This window comes from Mya arenaria, chromosome 2 (genome assembly GCF_026914265.1).
Source record: "Mya arenaria isolate MELC-2E11 chromosome 2, ASM2691426v1".
Classification (NCBI taxonomy): Eukaryota; Metazoa; Mollusca; class Bivalvia; order Myida; family Myidae; genus Mya; species Mya arenaria.
The window spans coordinates 32,934,668-32,958,516 of NC_069123.1; the positions used below are offsets into that span (position 1 = coordinate 32,934,668).

A 23,849-nucleotide genomic window follows, 5' to 3' on the forward strand; every position below is an offset into this window, starting at 1 on the left:
CCGCCCGAAACGTGATAAGGTTCAGTCCGACCCTCGAGTCCTTTCAACAGTACCCATTATGATTTTTGCGGCCTCTCAGTATTATCTTGACCTTTGAGGTTTAGACCTGGGAGTTGTACGCAACACGCCACCTTATCTTGATGAGCATTCAATTCAAGGTTCCATGAAATCCATTACAGATTGGGTATTGGTATAGTCTTATCAACAGTTATCATCTGAACTTTTGACCTATATGCGTGACCATGACCTTTGACTTAAGCGTGCGCGTGGGCGCGCGCGCGCGTGTGTGTGTGTGTGTGTGTGTGCGTGTGGGCTTGTATTACCACCGTTTTGAGGACGTATAGTGTTACGCACACCAACGGTCTGAGGACTGTTCGTAGTATGAGGACTTGCACACGAGTCCTCATAAAGATTTTTCATTATTTGGCATCTTCGTGAGGACTATGTTTAAATTTTCCAAAATCTACGAAGTCCTCATAAAATAGCGTTGTCTTGAATTCGTGTATGCCACCATGCACATTTTTCCCCGGTCTCTTAAAAGTGTGCATAGGCGAACCAATCAAATTGCGCCTGAGTGGTAGTATCTGTCCAATCAAATGTAAGTCCTCATTTAAGCGATATGGTGTATAAAGTGTATCCATGTCCTCAAAATATCGGCACAGCTAAACATTGTGCATCCGAACTTGAGTTTGTATGTTCGTTAATTTGTTGTTTCTTTTTTATTTACCTATTGTGACTGATAAATAAGAGTGTTAATTATTTAGCAAGTTATGTAGCTAATGCCTTTTGTTACGTTGCGTTACTAACGTCTACTGTCTCTGTTATAAAAGTTATAAGGAAGTTATAAAAAAAATCTCAAATTAAGCCATTTTAAGATTTGAAATTGTTTATCATTTCAATGAAAAAAACGAAATGCCACCATACTTCCCTGTGATTTTTATCTGGTCTAACAAAGCATTCGCATTCAGTTTGACGCGTACTTTATTTGGACGTGAAAAGTCCAAGATCACGAATTTACAATATGCTTTATAGCTTGAATTGTATCCTTTTTATCAGCTAGAGTTCGAGTGAAACATGTCTGGTACCCGTGTTTGATTTTCAAAGCGGGGGTATATGGACATAAACATTGAAAGAGTGTTAATAGAAATCAAGACCGACTTTGTATATATTTAACCATGTATGCCCAAATCTTTGAATAAGCCAGTCGTCTTTCAATAATTGGACCAGTTCATTTTGGTTTTCACGGTAATGTGTACATGCATTTAAATAATGACAAATTATGAATACAAACACTTCAGACCCAGGCCAGAAGGGTCCTTCCAGGAGCTCTCTCGTCTGGGTCTACAGTGTTTGGAGAGCTCAAATTGATGGGACCTTGGGCACAAATGGGTTTTTATTTTTCCGAATGTTAGTTGAAACACTAACCCAGTCAGCAGACGTATATTGGGTCTATATAGCAAATATATCGGCATGGACGTCGGCTGGATATCGGTACCGGATATCGGGGCGATCGAAATCTTGCACATCCTATGCTAAATCCCCTGGATATCGGTATTGTTATAGACGGTATATAGCCTCAATATAGTTCCATATCCCCTGGATGTCATATTTCTGATATAGGATCTATATATCGGCATGGATGTCGGCTGGATATCGGTACCGGATATCGGGGCGATCAAAATCTTGCACAGTGTATGCAAAATCCCCTGGATATCCGTATTGTTATAGACGGTATATAGCCTCAATATTGTTCCAAATCCCCTGGATGTCGATTTTCTGATATAGGATCTATATACGGAAGCTGATGTCCTTTGAATTTCAATATTAAACCATAATCACTTTACCAGTTTTGCATATTTATTATATCTATATATTTAGATTAGCTTCCCATTTACAACTTTCGCTGTAAAAGGGCAGCTGCTTAAATAGAGATGCCAATATCCATCTTTTCAAATATTACTATAGCTATTTGAGCTTTAGTTTGTTTGATGACAATTTGAAATATACAAATATTAATTCTCCTAATTCTCTCTACTCTTAATTTAAAGATATTTATTTTTTAAAGAAATGGTGTATTTATCCTGAAATGTAACAGCAAACAGAAATAAAGTCTTATTTAAAATTATATGCAGGATAAAATATACAATTGAAATGGTCAACTCATTTTTATTCAAATTGTTTTGGTTTTAAATGAATAAAAAGGGAGGTAATAAGACAATATAGGGCCAATATTGGACAAATATATTTTCAATCTCAATGTTATCTACAGTCCTATATCATACCGACATTGGGCACACTGAACATGCCTCAATATCATTAAAACTATATTCTAATTCATAAATCAATGCTACATCTGTAAAATATCCGATTTTCTGTGTGTAGTGGTATCAATTTGACATCGAGTTCAAAACATCATACTAATATTGCCTCAATATCATTAAACTATATTCTAATTCATATATCAATGCTATATCTGTGAAATATCCGAATTCCTATATCAGATTACTGATAATCCCCGTGATATGACATCGAGTTCAAACATCACGCCGATATTGACTCGATATCATAAAAACTATATCCTAAATCATACATCAATGCTATATCTATGTAATATCCGAATACCTATATCAGATAACTGATAATCCCCGTGATATGCCATCGAGTTCAAACATCACGCCGATATTGACTCGATATCATAAAAACTATATCCTAAATCATACATCAATGCTATATCTATGTAATATCCGAATACGTATATCAGATAACTGATAATCCCCGTGATATGACATCGAGTTCAAACATCACGCCGATATTGACTCGATATCATAAAAACTATATCCTAAATCATACATCAATGCTATATCTATGTAATATCCGAATACCTATATCAGATAACTGATAATCCCCGTGATATGACATCGAGTTCAAACATCACGCCGATATTGACTCGATATCATAAAAACTATATCCTAAATCATACATCAATGCTATATCTATGTAATATCCGAATACGTATATCAGATTACTGATAATCCCCGTGATATGACATCGAGTTCAAACATCACGCCGATATTGACTCGATATCATAAAAACTATATCCTAAATCATACATCAATGCTATATCTATGTAATATCCGAATACGTATATCAGATAACTGATAATCCCCGTGATATGACATCGAGTTCAAACATCACGCCGATATTGACTCGATATCATAAAAACTATATCCTAAATCATACATCAATGCTATATCTATGTAATATCCGAATACCTATATCAGATTACTGATAATCCCCGTGATATGCCATCGAGTTCAAACATCACGCCGATATTGACTCGATATCATAAAAACTATATCCTAAATCATACATCAATGCTTTATCTATGCAATATCCGAATACCTATATCAGATTACTGATATCGCCCATATATATGCTTGCTGGCTAGGAATAATGTAGACCTGTATGGCGAAAATGTCCACTTAGTGTAATTCCAAAATAGAAAAAAAGCGTACATATGTTTTATCTGAATTTAGTTGATGATTTTTTACGAAATTAAGACCGGCTGGCTTGCGGTAGGTCAGTGGTTCTACCCAGTTGTCCGTCTGTGCAACTCAGACGGGTTTCTGGGGTCTTTCTCCACTTGAGGTTAGCCGGACTTCGCGCAATGACTGCAATACTGTCGAAGTGACGTAAAACCCAACACAAAACAAAACAAAACGGAATTTAGAAATGAGTGAATATTTAGCCTACCAATACATTTCCATGAATTCCCTTGTGTGAATTGGGTTGATGAGAGGGCTGAGTTGTTTTTGTTGTTGATGTTGTTGTTGATGTTGTTGTTGATGTTGTTGTTGATGTTGTTTTTGTTGTTGTTGTTGTTGTTGTTGTTGTTGTTTAACGTACGCAGTTTTTATCACCATTTAGGTCGTATCACGATCAATGCGATCACTTTACCTGCATATACTTTTCATGGTCTAAACTTACCCGAACAGAGTTTGTTTAATCATGTCGTTCACTTAAGACTGACATACAATGAATCAGAAAAAAGGCAAATGGCCGTAAAAAGGATTTTGTGATATATTTAGACAGTCACAAACTATGTGACGGAACCCGGGTTCAAACCTCTACGACGAGACGACTCTAGGACTAGGAGCCAGACCTCTAATTATTTCGCTTTCGGGCTCCGCTAATTGCTTCAGCGCATTGCTTTGTCAATTAAAGACGACATGATACAGATAATTTGAGTAAATAAGTTTAGATGAACGGATTTTTTATATATCCCGTTTACATGTTTGATGGTTCGGCTAGGGCGATGGTAACCAGTCAAAACGTACCCAAGTTAAAACGTACCCAAGTCAAAACGTACCCACATCCTGGTCAAAACGTACCCAAACCAGGTCAAAACGTAAGCGCTTTTCTGGTCAAAACGTACCCACATAAAAAGTTTCACACAATTTTTGAAAAAATGACTATTTAATATAAAAAAATGTTTCTGCAACGCCGAATTATGTTCTTTTTCTGTGTTTAAAGCCAATTTAATCTCATATAAATCGTGTTTGTTAATGTTTAATGAAAGATTTAAAAATCGCTTTTCCGGATATTTTATTGACTAGTATTTTGGGGCGATTATGGAAGATAATCCCGGTGCAATCGATGAAAATTGAAGACAGGCAGGCGAAAAATTAAATAAGTTGTTATGATATAAACAAGTAATTTTATATTGCCGGCTTCCCAATGTGTGTTTTGTCTACGTGGGTGTGTATCGAAATTCGAGGGAAGTTATTGACGAGGGCGGAGCTTACCTTTGGCACCGGAAGACCAGTTTCCATATTATATTAGGGTGGTCAGTTTGATCCGATAATCGTCGCCATTTCCCGTCACTTGACTTTATCGAGAAGCAAGGCATTTACTCTTAAGATGTCGCTGTTGAAATAACAATAGCAATATTGTTACTCCTCCATGCAACTACGCAAAACGGAAACAGAATGCGAAAGTTTGCCAGAATGCCACTGACCTACCGCAAGCCAGCCGGTGGCTTCCTCACATAAAGATATTCACTCCTTTTGGGATTCAAACCCACAGCAGTGAGGGGCTAGAGATTATGAGTCAGCGACTCTAACCTTGCTACCACAGAGGCCCTGCTAACATATTTTTAGGTCTCCTGCAGCAGAAAACAGTTGAAAATATTTGTCAAAGGGGGAGTAGCAGTAACAATTTCTCACTTTGCCACAATTTTTCAATGCTTTCTAAACATGGAATTTTCATTTCGATAAACAGTTAGATCTTTTATCCACATCTTTCTAAATGTTGTTTGCTGCAGAAACCCCATATTAGGGAATGGGTTAGAAGTCATTTTATGCTGTTTTTTGAACAGGTCAGAATGATGAGATGCAGGAGAGGTCTCCAAGTGATGATTCCCAGCAAGGGTACCAGTTCCCAAATGCTGTACTATCCAATACTGACAGACAGCTCAATGGTAAGATTAGGTTGAGTAAGTTGTGGCTTGTTACTTATTAATATTTAGCAACTCAATTGATATTTGAATGCCTTTGTTTATCGTTCAGTTTGTATAATTTAATCTAGAGATATTTAATTAAAGGGTGCTTTTTACGCTAGTTTGTGCAAGTCGTCTTCAGGATCGCAAGGTCCTCAAACTGATTGTTTATCTTCCAAAGTGCAAGTCCTCTGAATGTAAGGTCCTCAAACTGATTGTGGGATCTTTCAAAGTGTGTATTTCAAATGACTTGTTATGCTGTTTTTTCCAACAGGGCAGAATGATGAGCAGCAGGAGAGGTCTCCCCCCAGTGATGATGGTCAGCAAGGGTACCAGTCGCCAAATGCTGTTACATCCAATACAGACACACAGCTCAATAGTAAGAACTGGCGGAGATAAAACTGGCCTGTTATTTAGGAAGTGTTTATCTTGTTAATCAATAGGTATTAAGTTGAAATTGGAATGCCTTTGTTTATCTTTTAGACTGTAGCACATAATCTGCAGGTATTTAATGAACTGTTGCCTTTTAACGATAATTGGCTATATTTTGTGGAAGTCCTCTGAATGTAAGGTCCTCACAAAGATTGTGATATTTTTCGAAGAGTATATTGTATTCCAATACTAGATACTAACATGTCTTTGCTTGTTTTGTCGGGTTTTTCACATCACTTCGATAGTATTTCTGTCATTTTGCGACGCCCGGCTTATAACAAGTGGAGGAAGATCCAAGAATCCCACCTGAGTTACACAGACAGACAACTTGGTAGAACCACTGACCTACCGCAAGCCAGCCGGTGGCTTCCTCACATAAGGATATTCACTCCTTTTGGGATTCACACCCACAGCAGTGAGGGGCTAGAGATTATGAGTCAGCGACTCTAACCTTGCTACCACAGAGGCCCTGCTAACATGTTTTTAGGTCTCCTGCAGCAGACAACAGTTGAAAATATTTTGTCAAAGGGGGAGTAGCAGTAGCAATTTCTCACTTTGCCACAATTTTTTAATGCTTTCTAAACATGAAATTTTCATTTCTGTAAACAGTTTGATCTTTTATCCACATCTTTCTAAATGTTGTTTGCTGCAGAAACCCCATATTAGGGAATAGGTTAGAAGTCATTTTATGCTGTTTTTTGAACAGGTCAGAATGATGAGATGCAGGAGAGGTCTCCAAGTGATGATTCCCAGCAAGGGTACCAGTCGCCAAATGCTGTAACATCCAATACTGACAGACAGCTCAATGGTAAGATCAGGCTGAGTAGGTTGTGGCTTGTTACTTCTTAATATTTAGCAACTCAATTGATATTTGAATGCCGTTGTTTATCATTCAGTTTGTATAATTAAATCTAGAGATATTTAATTAAAGGGTGCTTTTTACGCTAGTTTGTGCAAGTCGTCTGAACGTAAGGTCCTCAAACTGATTGTTCATCTTCCAAAGTGCAAGTCCTCTGAATGTAAGGTCCCCAAACTGATTTTGTGATCTTTCAAAGTGTGTATTTCAAATTTTTGATTTTGTGCTTTTCTCATCCGGTAGGGACTTATGTATTATGTATAACTTGTTCTGACAAAGTGGAAGTGGGGACATCTGTGTCCTATGGACACATTTTCTAGTTTTCTATTGGAATTCTGTTTTATGGAAATACTTTAAGGGAACCCAGGGGCGGATCCAGGGTTTTCCGATGGTTGGGGGTGGGGCAACTGTTTGGCAATGTAACCCCCCTACAAATGAACAATAAAGCGACCATGATTATATGCAAGAAACTTTGGGTCTTCCCCAAGGGTATCTTAGACTCTTAAAGTCTTAATAGACAAATTAATGTGTTTAACATCTAAAAATACATGTAAACTGTGACGAGTTTAGTGAAAATGCACACCAGGTTTTACAAAGCAGGGGTCTGTCAATGGGTATAAACGACAGTGTTTGTGATAAAGGAAAAGTAGATAAATACCGTATTTCCCCTAATAGAAGCACCCTCCCTAATAGTAGCGCCCCCCCCCATGTTTTGAATCCAAATGTCAACCCCACCCACTGACTAAAAGATATCAATGCACTGGTGAATCTTGTATTGCGATCGAAAAAAAAAAGGTTTCTATTGCTAATTAGGCTGAAAGTAAACTAAACATGAATACATCATTTGTAAAAAACGAGATTTTCCGCCGTTTCCATACACAAATTCTATTAGAAACTCTTAAGTGTTTCGTTTCATCGTAAAACGTAAACATTACTGCACTACCATTCGGGACCGGTCTCTTTTCCCCCGGATACAGCTGGATTGTTTCCATTCGTAAACAAAGATAATACCTGATTATTTTAATTAAATTCCCAGTTTAAAATATATCCGTCAAACATTCTGTTATAAAAAATGAATTTCATATTTGGTTAAAGTAGATCTTAGGGTACTCAGAGAAAATCCGATCCACTCCCGAGTGCTAGCCATTGACTCCAATATTGTCAACTTCTGCTTTCCTCTCCGATGATATTACAAGTTAAAATTTGCGGAAAAGATCGTTTGGCAGGCATTTTGGATCTCTTGTAGATAAAACTTGGTGTCTACAATTTCAAATAATTGAAAGATAACGTCGTACTATCAGAGAAGCTGCAATTACCGATCGGTATTTGTGTATAGAGTTTCATAGCACTTAGTGACCGTGAAATTTCTAGATAATGAAAAATAAGGTCTGAAATAAGAGCGCCCCCTGATCGGTTTGCACGGCGCCCGGGCGCTACTATTAGGAGAAATACGGCACTACAATAACATGACTTATTTCACTCAATATGGTTCTTTTCGATCTCATTTTATCAAAGTTTGGTCTTTTTTAGGCGATTTTCCTCTTTGAAAAAATGCACCTTGGCAAATTTTAGTGTAGGCGTACGCTGCTTCCTACCCCTTTAAATCTGCCTTTGGAACCCTAGTTTACTCCAGATTCAAAATGTTAAGTATATGAGAATCGGGTCATTCAGTCTTTTGATTGTCGTGGAGGAACATAAGCATGTCAACATTTTCTGACCATTCAATTGGATCTTGCTTTAATTTTGACAAGAAAGCTGTGTTTGTGAAACAGCAATGCCCCCAAAGGTTACTGTCACAAAAATTGACATTTGACCTTGAATTGACCTGTGATCTTGAATGGTGACCTTGACCTTGACATGAGACCCCTCAAATTGTTTGGTTCCAGGATACGTACATGCATGCCAAGTATCTAGTATGTTAAAAAGCTATGTAAAATGTTAAAATTGGTTATTTGACCTATATATTTGGCGTATGACCTTGAACAATGACCTTGACCTTGACATGTTTGCATTTTAAATGTGCAGCTTCATGAAATACACATGCATACCAAATATGAAGTCTCTACCTGTATTATTTCAAAAGTTATGGCCAATTTTAAAGTTGCACACAAACCAACAAACACAAACAGACGGGGCAAAAACAATATGCCCCCCCCCCCCCCCCATCTAGATCTTGGGGGCATAAAAAGTGTATTGTTACTTATTTTAAGTGATTTTATATTAAAATGTTTGTGTGTAAAACAGATGGAATAAGCGAAATTATTATTAAATGAATATTTTTCATGAACTTGATTGGTTTAAATGAGGTCACGTGAGTTTCAGTAATTTTACTATATTGAATCATAGGCGTGGCCTAAAAAAATATGGCTCGTAGTCGTGGTCTAAATATGAACTGACCGGATCCGAAGTTTCTGACACAATCGCATCTATTTAACTCACGCTTAACGCTTTCCTACTGACGTCATGTACAATGTCCTGCGCAGCAACGTCACACACGACGTCCTGCGCAGCCATGTTGCACACAAGGTCTGGTATTATTTCCGACATACTTAGAAGTCCGATTTCCTGTAAGAGCAAATTTTCTAAGGAATTCCTAAGGAGCTTTGTGAATACGCCTTAGGGAGTTTCGCTACTTAAGGGAAAATCTCACTTAGGTGAAACTCCTTAAGGGAAATACTTAAAGGCTTTGTGAATATAGGCTCTGGTGCGAAACGATAACATTAAGTCAAAGTTATTGAAAGCGTACATGTAGGCTTTATTTAATTATTAAACAATTGTTGCCTTTCAGATTCAGTCGATATGACGATTTATCAACCTGGAAAAAGTGATATCGACCTCGGGCTGCGCCCTCGGTCAATATCACTTTTTCCAAGTCGATAAATCCTCATATCGACCTCACTAAAAATCAATAATTGTATATTGTTACCCTGCAAATGAGTTTCAACAAACCATAGTATTAAAAACAAATTTTACAGCAGCTTATTATTTACCTTGCTTTTAAATTTGGCACCAACATCGAATGAGATTGTATGGTATAATGTATTGCATCGTATAGTGCACTATACTACAGCTGACACTATTTTGTGTGTCCTCTGGACTAAGGTCCTCTCAAAGAGTGTATGATATTACAGAGAGTGAATTTTAAAGGTCTTATGTTGTTTTGTTTTTAAAACAGGGCAGAATGATAAGCTGCAGTTGAGGTCGCCCATTAAACATTGCCAGCAATGGTAAAATACCAACACACAGCTCAATTGTAAGATCTAGTTAAGATAATGTCTCTTCGTTAGTAAAAAAATATTTACAGTATTAGTCTCTAGCAACTATGTTGAAATCGGAAAGCCTTAGTTCATAATTCAGACTTTATCACATAATTTGCAGATATTTAAGGAACTGGTTAGTTATGTAATAGTTGACAATATTTTGTTTAAGTCCTCTGAATGTTAGGTCCTCACACAGATTGTGTGACCTTACAGTGTGTATTATAAATGTCATATTGTGCTGCCCCCATTGAAGTTGGAATGACTTATGTTATTTTGTCAAATTGTTTCACATAATCTTCAGATAAAAGATGAACTGTAACAATATAATATTTTATAATTTTTGCAAGTTCTCAGGATGTTAGGTTCTCATACAGATTGTGTACTGATCTTACAAAGTGTGTTTTTTATACCCCTAGATCTAGAGACATATTGTCTATTTGTTTGTTGGTTGGTTGGTTTCTTTGGGACCAACTTTAACATTGGCCATAACTTTTGAAATACAGGTAGAGAATTCATATTTGGCATGCATATGTATTTCATGAAGCCGCACATTTTGAATGCAGACAGGTCACGATCATTGTTCAAAGTTCAGAATATATAGGTCAAGGTCACCATTTAAGGTTAAAGGTCATTTCTTTTGTGACAACAAACTGTGGTGGCATTGCTGTTTCACAAACACAGCTTTCTTGTTAATGTCATTATATTATGTTTATAAAACAGGGCCAAATGATGAAATGGTGAGGTCGTCCAGTGGTGATGAATGTGATGATGGTCAGCTAGGGTACCAGTCGTTGGTAGTTCTACAACCCCACCCCGACATACATCAAAGTGGTAAGAACTAGTAGAGTTATTAGGCCCCACTGATGGGGTGTGGGGACTAGAGATTTACACTCTGTCCATCGGTCCTTACGCCTTTCCATGCTTCTGTCGGCCTGACATATTTTGTCCAGACAATATCTAAACCGCTTTGCTGTTAGCTGGTTACTTGGTTGTGTCAATACATCATGGGTAGGAAGTGTGCCATTTCCTATTTGTGTTACTCTGTGACCTTAACCTTAACCTATGACTTCAGTTAAAGAAAAAAACTATTTTGGATCATTTCTCCTTTACCATCCTGAGAATACCAAAAGTAGAAAATAGAAAACGCAAGCCAAGTTAAATACACCCCATATCCACATCCAAAAAGCCAACCTGTGTAATGGGAAGCAAACAAAAGAAAACACTTAAATGGCCGAATGCAATGCAAAAGAAGGTAAAGCAACACATGCTTTATCTACACCGACATTACAACTATAAAAGTACAAGTATCAGCAATAAAAAGGTTTTAAAAAAGATGTGTGTTTGTGGGGAGGGTGGGGGTAATTAACGTTTTCAAGAAACCATTAAGTACCTGTTAATAAGCCAATAAATCAATCACTAAACCAACACTATATAGGCATATTGGCAAAAGAGTGCCATACACATTGAGAAACCCGTTATTGAGAAGGGGGAGGGGGGGGGGGGCTATGGGATTGTATTTAGTAAGTGTTTACCTTTTGAATTCAAGGGAATTAAATTGAATTGGGATATTTCTATGCCCCCAGCATCTATAGATGTGGGGCATATTTTTTTTTTGCCCTGTCTGTTTGTTGGTTTGTTTGTTTGTGTGTGTTCAACTTTAATATTGGCCATAACTTTTGAAATAATACAGATAGAGACTTCACATTTGGCATGCATATGTATTTCATAAAGCCACACATTTTGAGGGCAAATATTACACGGTCAAGGTCATCGTTCAAAGTCAGCGGTCAAATATATAGTTCGAGGGTTTGGCGCAAGAATATTGTTACTCCTTCACAATTGTGAAGGAGTTACAATAGTCTTTCGCCAAACCCCGATTACCAATTTTACCATTGTCCATAACTTTTGAACCATTATATACGCATACTTGAAACTTGGCATGCATGTACATCGTCTGAAACCAAACATTTGAGTGGTTGCATGTCAAGGTCAAGGTCACCATTCAAGGTCAAAGGTCAAATTAAATTCAAAGGTCAATTTTTATGCCCCCACCTCTTTTTTGCCTTTGTCCGTCTGTCCGTCGGTCATTCCGTCCGTCCGAGCCAACACATGTGGGTTTATGAGCTTAGGGGAGGAGCCTAAGACAAAAGAATACAATAGGTTCATTCCGTAAGCCCATAATATCTTTGTTTATTACGGGCTTTTCCTTTGATCTTTTAAAGAACAAAATGCCCATAAACACACAAATTTTGGTATGTCCGTCCGTCATTCCGTCTGTCCGTCCCGAAAAGTTTGTGTCGTCCATAACTCTAAAAGCGTTTGATGTACAGACTTGAAACTTCATGGATGTATTACTCGGGGTGTGAACTAGCGCACCTGGGTATTTTCATCCGGCCAAAATTTATATTTACGGAGTTATGGGCCTTGATTTTGTGAAAAAGCGGCATTTTAAGTTTGTGTCACTCTAAAAGCATTTGTAGTACAGACTTGAAACTTCATGGATGTATTATTCAGGGTATGAACTTGTGCACCTGTATTTTCATCCCTCCAAAATTTATATTTTCAGAGTTATGGGCCTTGATTTAGTGAAAAAACGGCATTTTTAGTTTGTGTCGTCCAAAACTCTTAAAGCGTTTGTAGTAGTGACTTGAAACTGCATGGATGTATTATTCAGGGTGTGAATTTGTGCACCTGAGTATTTTTAGTCAGCTAAATTTTATTTTTACGGAGTTATGGGCCTTGATTTAGTGAAAAATCTGCATTTTTGACAAAGCGCTAGTGGGGGCATCTGTGTCCTATGGACACATGTTCTAGTTTTTGTGACAATAACCTGTGGGGGCATTTCTGTTTCACAATTTCTTGTTTGTTCTGCTGTCAGACTGCATCACATAATTTGCAGATATTAAATGAACTTGTGCAAATAGTTGACAATATTTGTGCAAGTCCTCAAAATGTTAAGTCCTCAGATTGATTGTTTGTTGTTGCAGTGTGTTCAGTGTGTGGCACAATGTATGTACGTCCCGAACAGTTTGTGTCTCGCGTAACTCAAAAAAAGCGTGTTTTTTCTACAGATTTGAAACCGTATGGATATAATATTCAAGGTGTGAACTTGTACACCTGGGTATTTTCATCCGTCCGAAATTATTATTCACGGAGTTTTGGACCTCTATTTTGTGAAAATATGGCATTATTGTGAAAAAGCAGAAGTAGAAGTTTAGGGCATCTGTGTCATATGGACACATTTTCTAGGTTATCATGATTAAGCAATTTCTGTCATCAGGATAATTCCCCATATAAGAAAGTCCCCACAAATAGAAAAAAATTACCATGGTCCCTGAAAACGAAGGTCAAATATTTCTACTAATGTTGACAATGACCTTTCCTTGTTGGAGGACATAAACATTTGAGTCTCTTAAAATACGCTATATCTACGATATGTGTATGTTTTATGTTAAAATCAATAAAATCGAAGAATACCAAGCGAAACTGCTTGTAACTTAATGACTCCATGAGTGATTCACTCAACTTAAGTTTCACTGTTATAAAAAGACAAAATATAACTTTTCTGATTTTCTATCCCATGTAAAGAAACATCATGCCATTTACAGAAAAAATGCTACCTTACAGATACATATATAGAAAAGAAGAGCCACTGAAATATCTTTAAGATATATGATTAAAAAATGCAATGAAAATAAATTGGTAAGAAAATATGGTTGGAATTAAACAATAGGTTTGCTGGCCCATGGCGGTTTAGAACTTCTGAGTAGTATGCATATTTCATATTTGTCAAAGAAGATTGTACGGCGGCCGCTGTCTCGGCTCTGTTTCTTTCTTTAAAAACACACACATAAACATGTTCTTTGTTATAGTGTTTGAGAACTCAGATATTCAACTGAAGCATATTAAATGTTTTGTTTAAAGGCCTCTCAAAGTTGGCAAGCATTGTAATATTTAGCACTGTCCTCGTAATGCCGATAGGTTATGGGGGTCCTCATTGCCTTCGAAAACATTGACAAATAAATAAATGGCAATTTCATAGAAACCAAAAATAGAAACAATATATTATTTTCAACATTGGAAATTGCCGTTCATGAACAATATATACTGAAAAAGACGACGATGTAGCGTCCATATAAACAATGGGTCCTCCGAGCGTCGATATATGTCAAGGTCCTCAAAGCGCATGCAATACACGTATGTGTGTGCGTGCGCGTTATTGTGTGTGTGTGCGTGCACGTGATGTGTGTGTATGCGTGTGTGTGTGTGTGTGTGTGTGTGTGTGTGTGCGTGTGTGTGTGTGTGTGTGTGCGTGTGTGTTTGAGTGTTTAATTCTTCATTGTTTACTAGTTGGTAATTGTACTAATAAGGCTTAAAGCTTTAGTTTTGTAATAACCCGGTATTTATAAATGATGGGACAAGTGTGGGGCTAAGGCCATATAAACTAGTTTAAGCCCCCAGTAGACTTGAGTTCCTGAGTACTCGTGTTGCAGTGTCCGTTCGAATATGGTAATCCCATAATTTATCGGTAAATCTCTGTTGTGGTGTTTGTTTATATGTATGTGATGTTTAAACGTTTGTGTTCATCGTCGTATTGACCCTAACATTGTGCCTCTAAAAAGGCTGTGTGTTTTTTTGACAACTGGGCTTGCCTCTATAGTTTAATTTGTATTATTGGCATTTGGGGTGCAGACCTGGGTCGTTTACAAACCTTCCTGGCAAGCTTTTTGTAAACCTAATAATGCTTTTTTATTGATTTGCTTGATTTAAATAGATTGAAATATGTATTTTTGTTGTTTTTAGTATATATTATTTGAAAATCGGTTGATAATTGAAACCCGATTTATGTTTTTTATTGTTAATAAAAAGTTTTTATGTCGGGCTATTTTCTTTCCTGCGGATAAAGCATCCTAATAACACACAATGTACATACTTCGAACATTGACAAGAGAAGTGTATTGAAGAAACTTTGATCTGCGACCGTAAATGAGTTATGAGCCTCGTTTTTATTTTTTAAATGAACTCGTTTAATACATTTGATACAAAGTAAACACTCATTTGAGATCCTTTTTTTTTATTTTGCGATTGCCAAATAGACGATGAAAAATTAGACACATACATAAATGCCAGTGTCATTACTGCAGCCTCATCATTAGCAAACCGGACATTCTTCACTTACTTAAAGAAACACCGAAAGGTTGATAAGAAATCAAAACCAAAACCAAGATGAGGTCAACTATTCAGTTGCATTTTAAACATTGATATTCTGAGTTTAAAAAATGAGCAAGAAAGGCTACAAACTATCTTAACTTGCAGTTGTGTCCGTGTGATATGCAGATATGCACATAACGCCATTGACCCCGTCGATAACTGTATATGATTGACCGCTTCTATTATTTGAATATTAGACAATTCGTGATAAATACCATTGTTTATGTCTAAAAAAATGTTTGATAGCTTGGGGGGGGGGGGTGCGAAATACCCGGTAGAAAGCCAGTTTTCCGGCTTGATGACCACTAAACAAAACTTGATGATCACTAAACAAAACTAACACACGCCCAGGACGGGAATCGAACCAGGGTCGCGTAGGTGAGAACCGAGTGTGCTAACCACTAGGCTCTTTATTGACTCTTTCTGTCATTACCAGGTTAATTTCAAATCGGATTATTTTTGGCAATAGTTTTTTACGTTTAGAATACTCAAGTTCACGTTAAACATTTATTTAGTATAGCTTTAATATTAATCATCATATTGCAAACCGGATATACAAAGCATTCCATTGCAAATCTGGCTTTTAAACAATATAACAAATATATAAAATGATATGATTATAATTTCAAATTAAACTAATAGATGAACTGTACAGATAAATTTAAATCACAAAACGCGAGTTGAAAATTTAGTAATTCTACGAACATTCTTTAAATGGATGCAGCTAGTAGCAAACCTGCTTCTGCATCTTCCTGTAAAACCAAGTACCGATACCCATATCAGTGATTGCTCTATATGCATAATGACATACGATAAAATCCTTCATTCAAATGAAAAGTTAATTGGCCAATTCACAAACAGAATATACAAAAGCATGAATGTGCCAACTGTCAAACAGACTGACGAGTCCTTACATCACAATGTTTAGACGGGTGATTTCCCGCTTCACGAAAACCTTACACTCTGGACCCATTTCACTACTCTTTAACCACTGTGTGGGAAGGGACACCGGATATAGCCCAAAAAGTGATAAGTTAACAGACAATTATGCAGTTGTTTTAATTTACCAGAGGTAAGATCTTGCTGTGTTAACGCATATCTACCGATACGGATACCACAAATGAAGCAAGTGTTTGAACTAATAGCTGAATGCTAAATTTGGCCTATGGTATACTTTAAAGTGCTTACGATTTAGCAGACCTCGTAAAAGGTTTCTTCAAATCTGAGATGATCACCTCAAAACTTACTGAATTTCGACAAGTATTGATATTTTTAGGAAAAATATCGAATAAATAATAAATCTGAATCGAAAATGTTCACAAGAATAAGTTCAACTATTTTTATTGTAAGAAATGGCAATGTTACTTTTAAACTGTTAAAGATATGCCCTTAGAAATGTTCACAGTACTGTACTGGGGATAGCCGTATTATGTACTGGGGACAGTTTCAAAGCTGAAAAATGTGTGCCCTGATGATACCATGTAAAATGGGACAAAAATTTATAGTAACACTGTTAATATACACTATACATGTATATGTCTATTTCGAACTTTCAAATAATCTGCAAGAAGTGAGAGAACAATTTGATAAGAAATTATTGAGCAAACTTTAGATCCGTGCTCTCCTAAATGAACGTATATATGCAAGCTGCGTAAATATCAGGGTTGCTCACAATACATTCTTTCTCACTGAAGTGAACGAGCAGAGACCATTATTCTGTTCTAAGTAATACCAACATCGACCCAAGCTTAGAACAAAGCTTTACGTGTTCCAAATTTGATCACAATATCCCTACTGGTGACTTTCTGTTTGCAAAAACGTACCTACTTGATTTACAAAGCAATATTAAATATATATATATGAATAGCAAACACCACATAAATTCTACGGCCATATGTTTTGTGTTTCTCAATAAATCAGATTACCGGCGTATTTCAAATATTTAGATATTGATGCTTGTGAAAAAATACATCATGGTTGACTAATATGTATGAATGAAACAGTTTTAAGTGCATACAGATACAAAGAACAACAACATGTTTTTGCTCTCATCCCTCGATATGGACAACATCGAACAATTTCCCTCGAGCTCGCGTATAGATAAATAGCCGTAATCATTATCACAGTCTCGTTTTTCTAAATACATCGTTACTATCCTCAGTCCACTTAATAGCTATCACCTGTGCAGTTATTAATTTGCTTCATCTATCCCCAGTACACTGCCAAGGCATCAAAAGGTATGAATATCTCCGTAACAACAAAAGATATCATATTGATATTTTACACATTACTAGATTATGTAATTACAATGAAATCGCTCGATTCAGTTTTTATTCTTACTTTCAATTTGTTGATTTATGCTTGAAATCTTACCACATAAATGAACATTTGTGAGCGATCATGCAACTTTCGGCGAGAATTGGGCTATTATACAAAAGAGGAGACATATTTCCATCATAGTCGTATATTGCACAGTATCAAGTAATTTAAAACTCTTCGATTTTGTTAAATATATCACCATAAAATACAAAAAAAAAATGACAGAAAACTGTCCATGTGTCAAAACCAAACGCTTATCGATTGATCACTTTTTGAGCTATATCCGGTGTCCGTTCCCACACAGTGTTAACTGGAGCAAGACAAAATATTTGTAGCCAATTCAAACATTGAACACGACATAGCCATGTTTTTTCACGAGTCAACACAACTGTGTTAATTAACTGTTCCCACGTAAATGAGTCAGAAGTGCCTTGAGCTCCTGAAACAAATGGCATTAAATATACCTTTTACATTTTATAACAGAATATCAGATGAAGAATAAAAGAAAAAGGCAGATTAAGAGCTAGACTGACACAACTTCAGAGGTATCACCTTGGCAAAGGTTGGTATGAACACATGTATGTCGTCAGAGGTTTTCAGTTCCCGGTCCTACTGCTTTTCATAAATCATAAATTAAATTGTGTTGCAAACCATCTAACCCCATCTCGGGAAAGAGAAAACTATCTTAATTAATCGTTAACAACGCTAGACTCACACTGCACCAGCCTTATTTGAGCTGCTTATTAATTATTTGTATATATTCTTGTTAAATAAACCAATCAAGACCTAAGAATGATTTAAAGTCATTTTTTGTTTGATTGATGACATATAGATGTATATTTTTCTGTCAAACAAGGGTTATAATTTAACAATGATTCCATCAAGTGTTCTGTGCCTTGACGTATATTATGTGTACCGTGATTGACAACAGGGCTACCAAGTTTAGTTTGATTATATTGTTTTTGAGTTAAGGTCAAGCTGAAAGGTTTTACATAACGATGCCGATCCTGAATATGTCGACGGCTATGACAATATCTTGACATTTCTTTCTCGTAAAACAGACTAACAAAAAACGTTTTTTTTTTATCACAACAATCATAACTTTGTTGAAGCTCATCAATGTGCTTGTATTAATTCAGTTTTATATGAGACACCACGCACGTTGTTTCAATAGACCCAAAATAGAAATATTGCTCTAAGTCCCTACTCACCAGTTTATGTGTCCATCTCAGAGGTCTCTGGCGCTTCATCATCCTGATCTCCAGTTTCTTCTGAATAAAATGTTGCATAAACATTCCGTTAAAACATGTCACAATGATGTAACACAAATTGTAAAATAATGCATGAGACTAAGTGTGGTGAAACAAGACCACTGCGCCAATGCTTCTTCAGTACAACAAGGGGCATAACTGAACAATTGTTAAGGCCCAATTTATGGGCCTGCATGTGCATGCTATCCCTGGACACATGTGTATCAAGTTTTATTTGAATATTTTGAACATGATTTGTTTTAAATAATTACCAAAAATAAATTGGTATAATTTATGTACTATTTACATACTTAAGAGGTTTTGGAAATACCTGTATGGTAATCAAGAAATACTAATTTTGCATGGTTCATGAAATAAGTTACTAAAGCTTGCTACGTATAAAAAAATTCTAAGAAAACGATGTCATTCATAAGCAGAAATTTGAATTTGTATAAAATGACATGCGGATATTATTAACATCATAACTAACTAGCAATATAATACCTTGGTTTCTTGTCCCAAGGCATCTGAAAATGCTGACAAGATCAATATCTGAATTCTTATGGACAGCAAAGACCTTCCTCTTCAAACTTGAAAGAGTTGCATTTTTGCCCTGTGAATGTTTCCACTCATATAACACATGATATATGAAAACAGACCTTGATTCATTCCAATGATCTTTTTTTAATCGCTCCATGGTTGGTTGAGAGATGCCCAGTTCTATACTCAACAGCCAAAACTCTTTGCTACCTGCAAGACCTCTTGCTATTTTTGGCAATTCCTCTACTGCAGGAACCCTTAAATCCCCCAAGTTATTCTGTTTAATTGTTTCCATCTCTTCTAATGCATCGTGGTACCAACACTGAAGAACTGTTTTTTCAATCAAGTGAGCATCCTTGGCATCATGGTCTTCGCTGCAGCTCATGTTTTCATCAATTATGAAATCATTGACTCTAAACAGGCCATGATTGTGCTTATTCAAATCTGGACACTGAATGTCTTCTTCGAAAGGTGTAGTCTTTGTGATATATTTTGATCTCGGTAGTAGTCCAAGGATTGCCTTATAAAACATTTGAAAGCTTCAATAATCCACTTGGGAGCCAGTATTACATACTTTCTGAGCTCTGCTGTATCAAAGTGTAGGATATTTCCAAACAGGTGCTGCAATTCCAGAAACAAATGCAATTGTCGTTCATCAACAGGCTTTATATTGTTCATGTTTTCATCTTGTATATCACACAAAAACACCAGCTCCTTGCCTTTTGCACGCATGTTATCAAAAGACTTCTCCAACTGAACAAAACTTGTCGGGCTTTTTTCATTCCAGTAATGCTGCTTTTCAGCCAGCATCTTTACCTCAGCTCTGAGTTCATCAAACACTGGATCTCCTTTTGCAATGTTATTCACAAGAAACCTTTTTGCGTGTATATGTTGTAGAATTTCATTATTTTTCATAAATGATTTTAAAGCTTCCTCGAAAAATTCATTCATTTTGTCTTCCTTTTCTTCTTCCGTGCATTTCATTTTATCTTTGTGTGTTCCAACCAAAATGACTGTTGGCTGTACTTCATGTTCTTGATCGTGAATAGAACTATACATGTGAATTGAGTTAAGCCAAAATTTGAATGCTTCCAAGCAGGTGAAATTTTTATTCAACAGTCCACAAAAAGAGTCACTTTCTTCAATATTAGTGTTAAGGTCTTTCGTCATATTCATCAAAAGCAAGTAGATTGAGCGCTTGTTCAGGAAAAAGTGGTGGGTCGAGTAGTAAAGGTTTTGCCCAGCAAAATCCCAAACAGATACCAGAGGTTCTTTACCAGTGATTACTCCTTTTGGGGCATCTATTTCATCTTTATTCGATTCAATCTTGTTTTCTGTCAACTGTTCAAGAACTTCCCTTATTTCTGGTTCATTTTTCCTTTCTAAAACTCTTTGCTTTGTTACTTCTAACGTATAGGCAGCAGTCGGTTCCGGCGGTTCCTCTGCGTCTTGAACAACTGTGTTAACCATTGTTTCTTTATCATTATCCATAGGGTATCCATGCCCCGCACCTACCCCATTTACATGTGGTTTTTCATAGTGCTCATCAAAATTTGACATTTTAATCCTATCAACAATTCGAGACTTGTTCGCAAGTTTCTGTTTTCTCCACTGATTATCCCTATCAACTAGACATAAATGGACATCTATTCCTTCTGTACTTGGTCTTCAAATGGAACGTGTGCTTCCTTTTTATTCGAAAGGTCTTCAACCAGATTATTTACTAGTGAGGTTTTCCCAACTGAAAACATGCCAACAACCATCAGGCGAATCCTTTGGACCTCTTCAAAACCTTGATTCAAAGCTTTAGCATACACTGCAATAGCCCCTATATACTGATACCTACCACTTCTGTTCTGTATCGCAACATATCGGTTCATTTTTTTGCTTTAATTAAAACTTTATTATCTAATGCAAAATTTGAAAAAGCAAAAGGACAGTCGGCTGCACGGACGGATGAACTTCATGATTTTTATATACACACCTTCATTCAGGGACTACAAAGGGCATAGCCTATGCCTGACAAAATTACAGCCAAGAAACGATCACCTTTTCTTTATATTAGATAACATGCATCAACCGATATCGTTCAGCCTATAACTGTGACCTTGACACATGTTCTTTATGTACCAAACACATGTGGCAAGTTATTTCAAAATCCCCGCAGCATAGCAAAGTTACAGCCCGCACACAACCAGCTATACTGCATATAAATTATTCCATAATAATAAGCCAGTTAATGTGACCTTTGACGTAGGGACGAGGGTCTTGCACGCGACACATTGTCTTGATGTACCAAACACAAGTAATTTTAAACTCCCTCCCTGGATAAAATGCTACAGACCAACCGCGACCAACTATACTCTATATATGCATATATACAGTATTCTACAATGATTAAACTCTAAGTGTGACTTAAACTTTGAGGTAGGATCATGGGTCTTACGCTTTACACTTCGCCTTTATTGCATCTTTGTGAACACTTTAAATAATGTAAACAAAAGAAACAAAAACCCTAGCACTGGATTACATTTAAATAAACGTTGTAGGCAAATGGTTTCATTATATTAACCGTATTGAATTACGGTGTCCAAAAGGGTCATCCATGTAGTAGAAAAGTTCAAAATGCCTACCAACTTTAAGGTTCCCATGCCCAAGTTTTCATCAGTTATTAATACATAACGGATTTAAGCTGAAAATCACCACAACATTGACCCACTGACCAATAGGGTTCATCTACTGGTCATGACTAACCCGACTACCAAGTCTGGGGTTTCTTTGGCCCAGCCTTCTTAAACAAATTAGTTAATGATCAGAAACGGAATTTCAACCAAATGTCACTACAACATTAACCTTTGAAACCTAGAAATCGATAGGATTAATCTATTTGTCATGACCAACCTTCCCACCTAAACTGAGATCGATCGGAAATCGATATTAGCTCATGGTACTTACCTCACCCTTGAGCTTTGACCTCTAAGTCAATAGGGTCCACCTAGTCATGACTAACCTGCCTACCAACTGAGGTCCCTGGAATCAGCCCTCGCACGTTAGAATTGTGGGATGGACGGACAGACGGACGGACAGGTGGTCCGATAACTAGAATGCTGGCCTTTGGGGGGGGGGGGCATAAAAACATGGTACATGTATTATTTACCTACGCTTTTTAATCAGAATGCTTTTTCCCTTTGATATTTTCACTGCTGTGTCAAAGACTAAACTATCAGTTACGCTAAGATTTGAGGACTGCAAAGTTTTGGGGAAACATGCATCGATCACTGAAAAATTAGATTGAAAAACCTTCCAAAAAGCGCCCAAATTATCCTCGAAATAGGGGTGAAATTGACGGTCATATGTTACGCTATTACGCCAATATTTTGGGGCTTTTCAACTGGGTAATATGTGGGAACAAAATCACTTATAAATGTTGATAATTTTTATCTGTTCACAAATTATATACGTTTTTGTTTTCATCATTAAAACATATTAATGCATTAAAATTAGTACGTTTTTTTCTGTGCATCGAACTATATTTTTCGGTTTTAACGCCGACTATAAAATTTTCTAATAACTTTTAGCATAAAAACAATAGAAATATTCTTGAATTTCACAGTTGGTTCAAAATTTGATTTGTTGTAGTAAATGATTAATTGTCTTATTTGAATCTTGTACTGTAAAGAGATTTCTCATTTTTAGAAGTCGCAAACTTGGATTTAAATCGCATAATCGATGTAATATTTGCCGTTTTAATCATCAATCCAGTACCATGCACATACATCACAACATATATTTTTGCAGCTATATTTCATAAATGATATTTTGATACTTTTGCACAATACCCGGCAAGATTTGTTCAATTTACCGAATCATTCATTGTTAAAGTGCGTATAAGATACATGTAACAGAATAACAATAGTAAATTTCAAATCTTTGTTTTGAGGAGCTCTATTTATTTATACATAATTTGCTTAGTTCAGAATTAGGGTTCATTACCAGATAAAATAACTACTGCAACTGTTCACTTGATGATCATAGAGATAAAAGACAATTGGAATAATAGTATATAGCAAGTGTCTCCGGTCAGCATAGAATAATCCGACCCGAGGGCACGCGCGTATAGTTTGCTTAGTTACCGGCACGCAGTGTGTCCGAGAATCGATTTTTTTTTATCTGAACCAGAAAAACATAATTGATATTTTTTCTTGCATGTAGCTCAAATTATAAATTTGTGAAAACATTGTGGAAACATTGACATAGAAGACGCGTTCTTGTACATTTCACCAAAAAGCGCGAGCGACATTGTTTATTGCAAGACAGCATGAAGCGTAGTATTTTTAGATCACTGTTGACGACGAAAGTTCCTCTAAAATTGCGTTTATGACGAAAACATTTTTAATAAATGTCTCCAATACTAATTTATTTATTTGGCTTTATTGAAACGATCAAAAGTACTTTTCATAAACCATACAATAAAAGAAATAAGA

The 23,849-nt window shown here is 36.4% G+C and overlaps 1 pseudogene; it reads right to left on the bottom strand.

The window, feature by feature from the left end:
* Positions 1 to 16,100: 16,100 nt before the first annotated feature.
* On the bottom strand, positions 16,101 to 21,245 carry LOC128214311 (leucine-rich repeat serine/threonine-protein kinase 1-like; annotated as a pseudogene).
* Between the last annotated feature and the right edge of the window lie 2,604 nt (positions 21,246 to 23,849).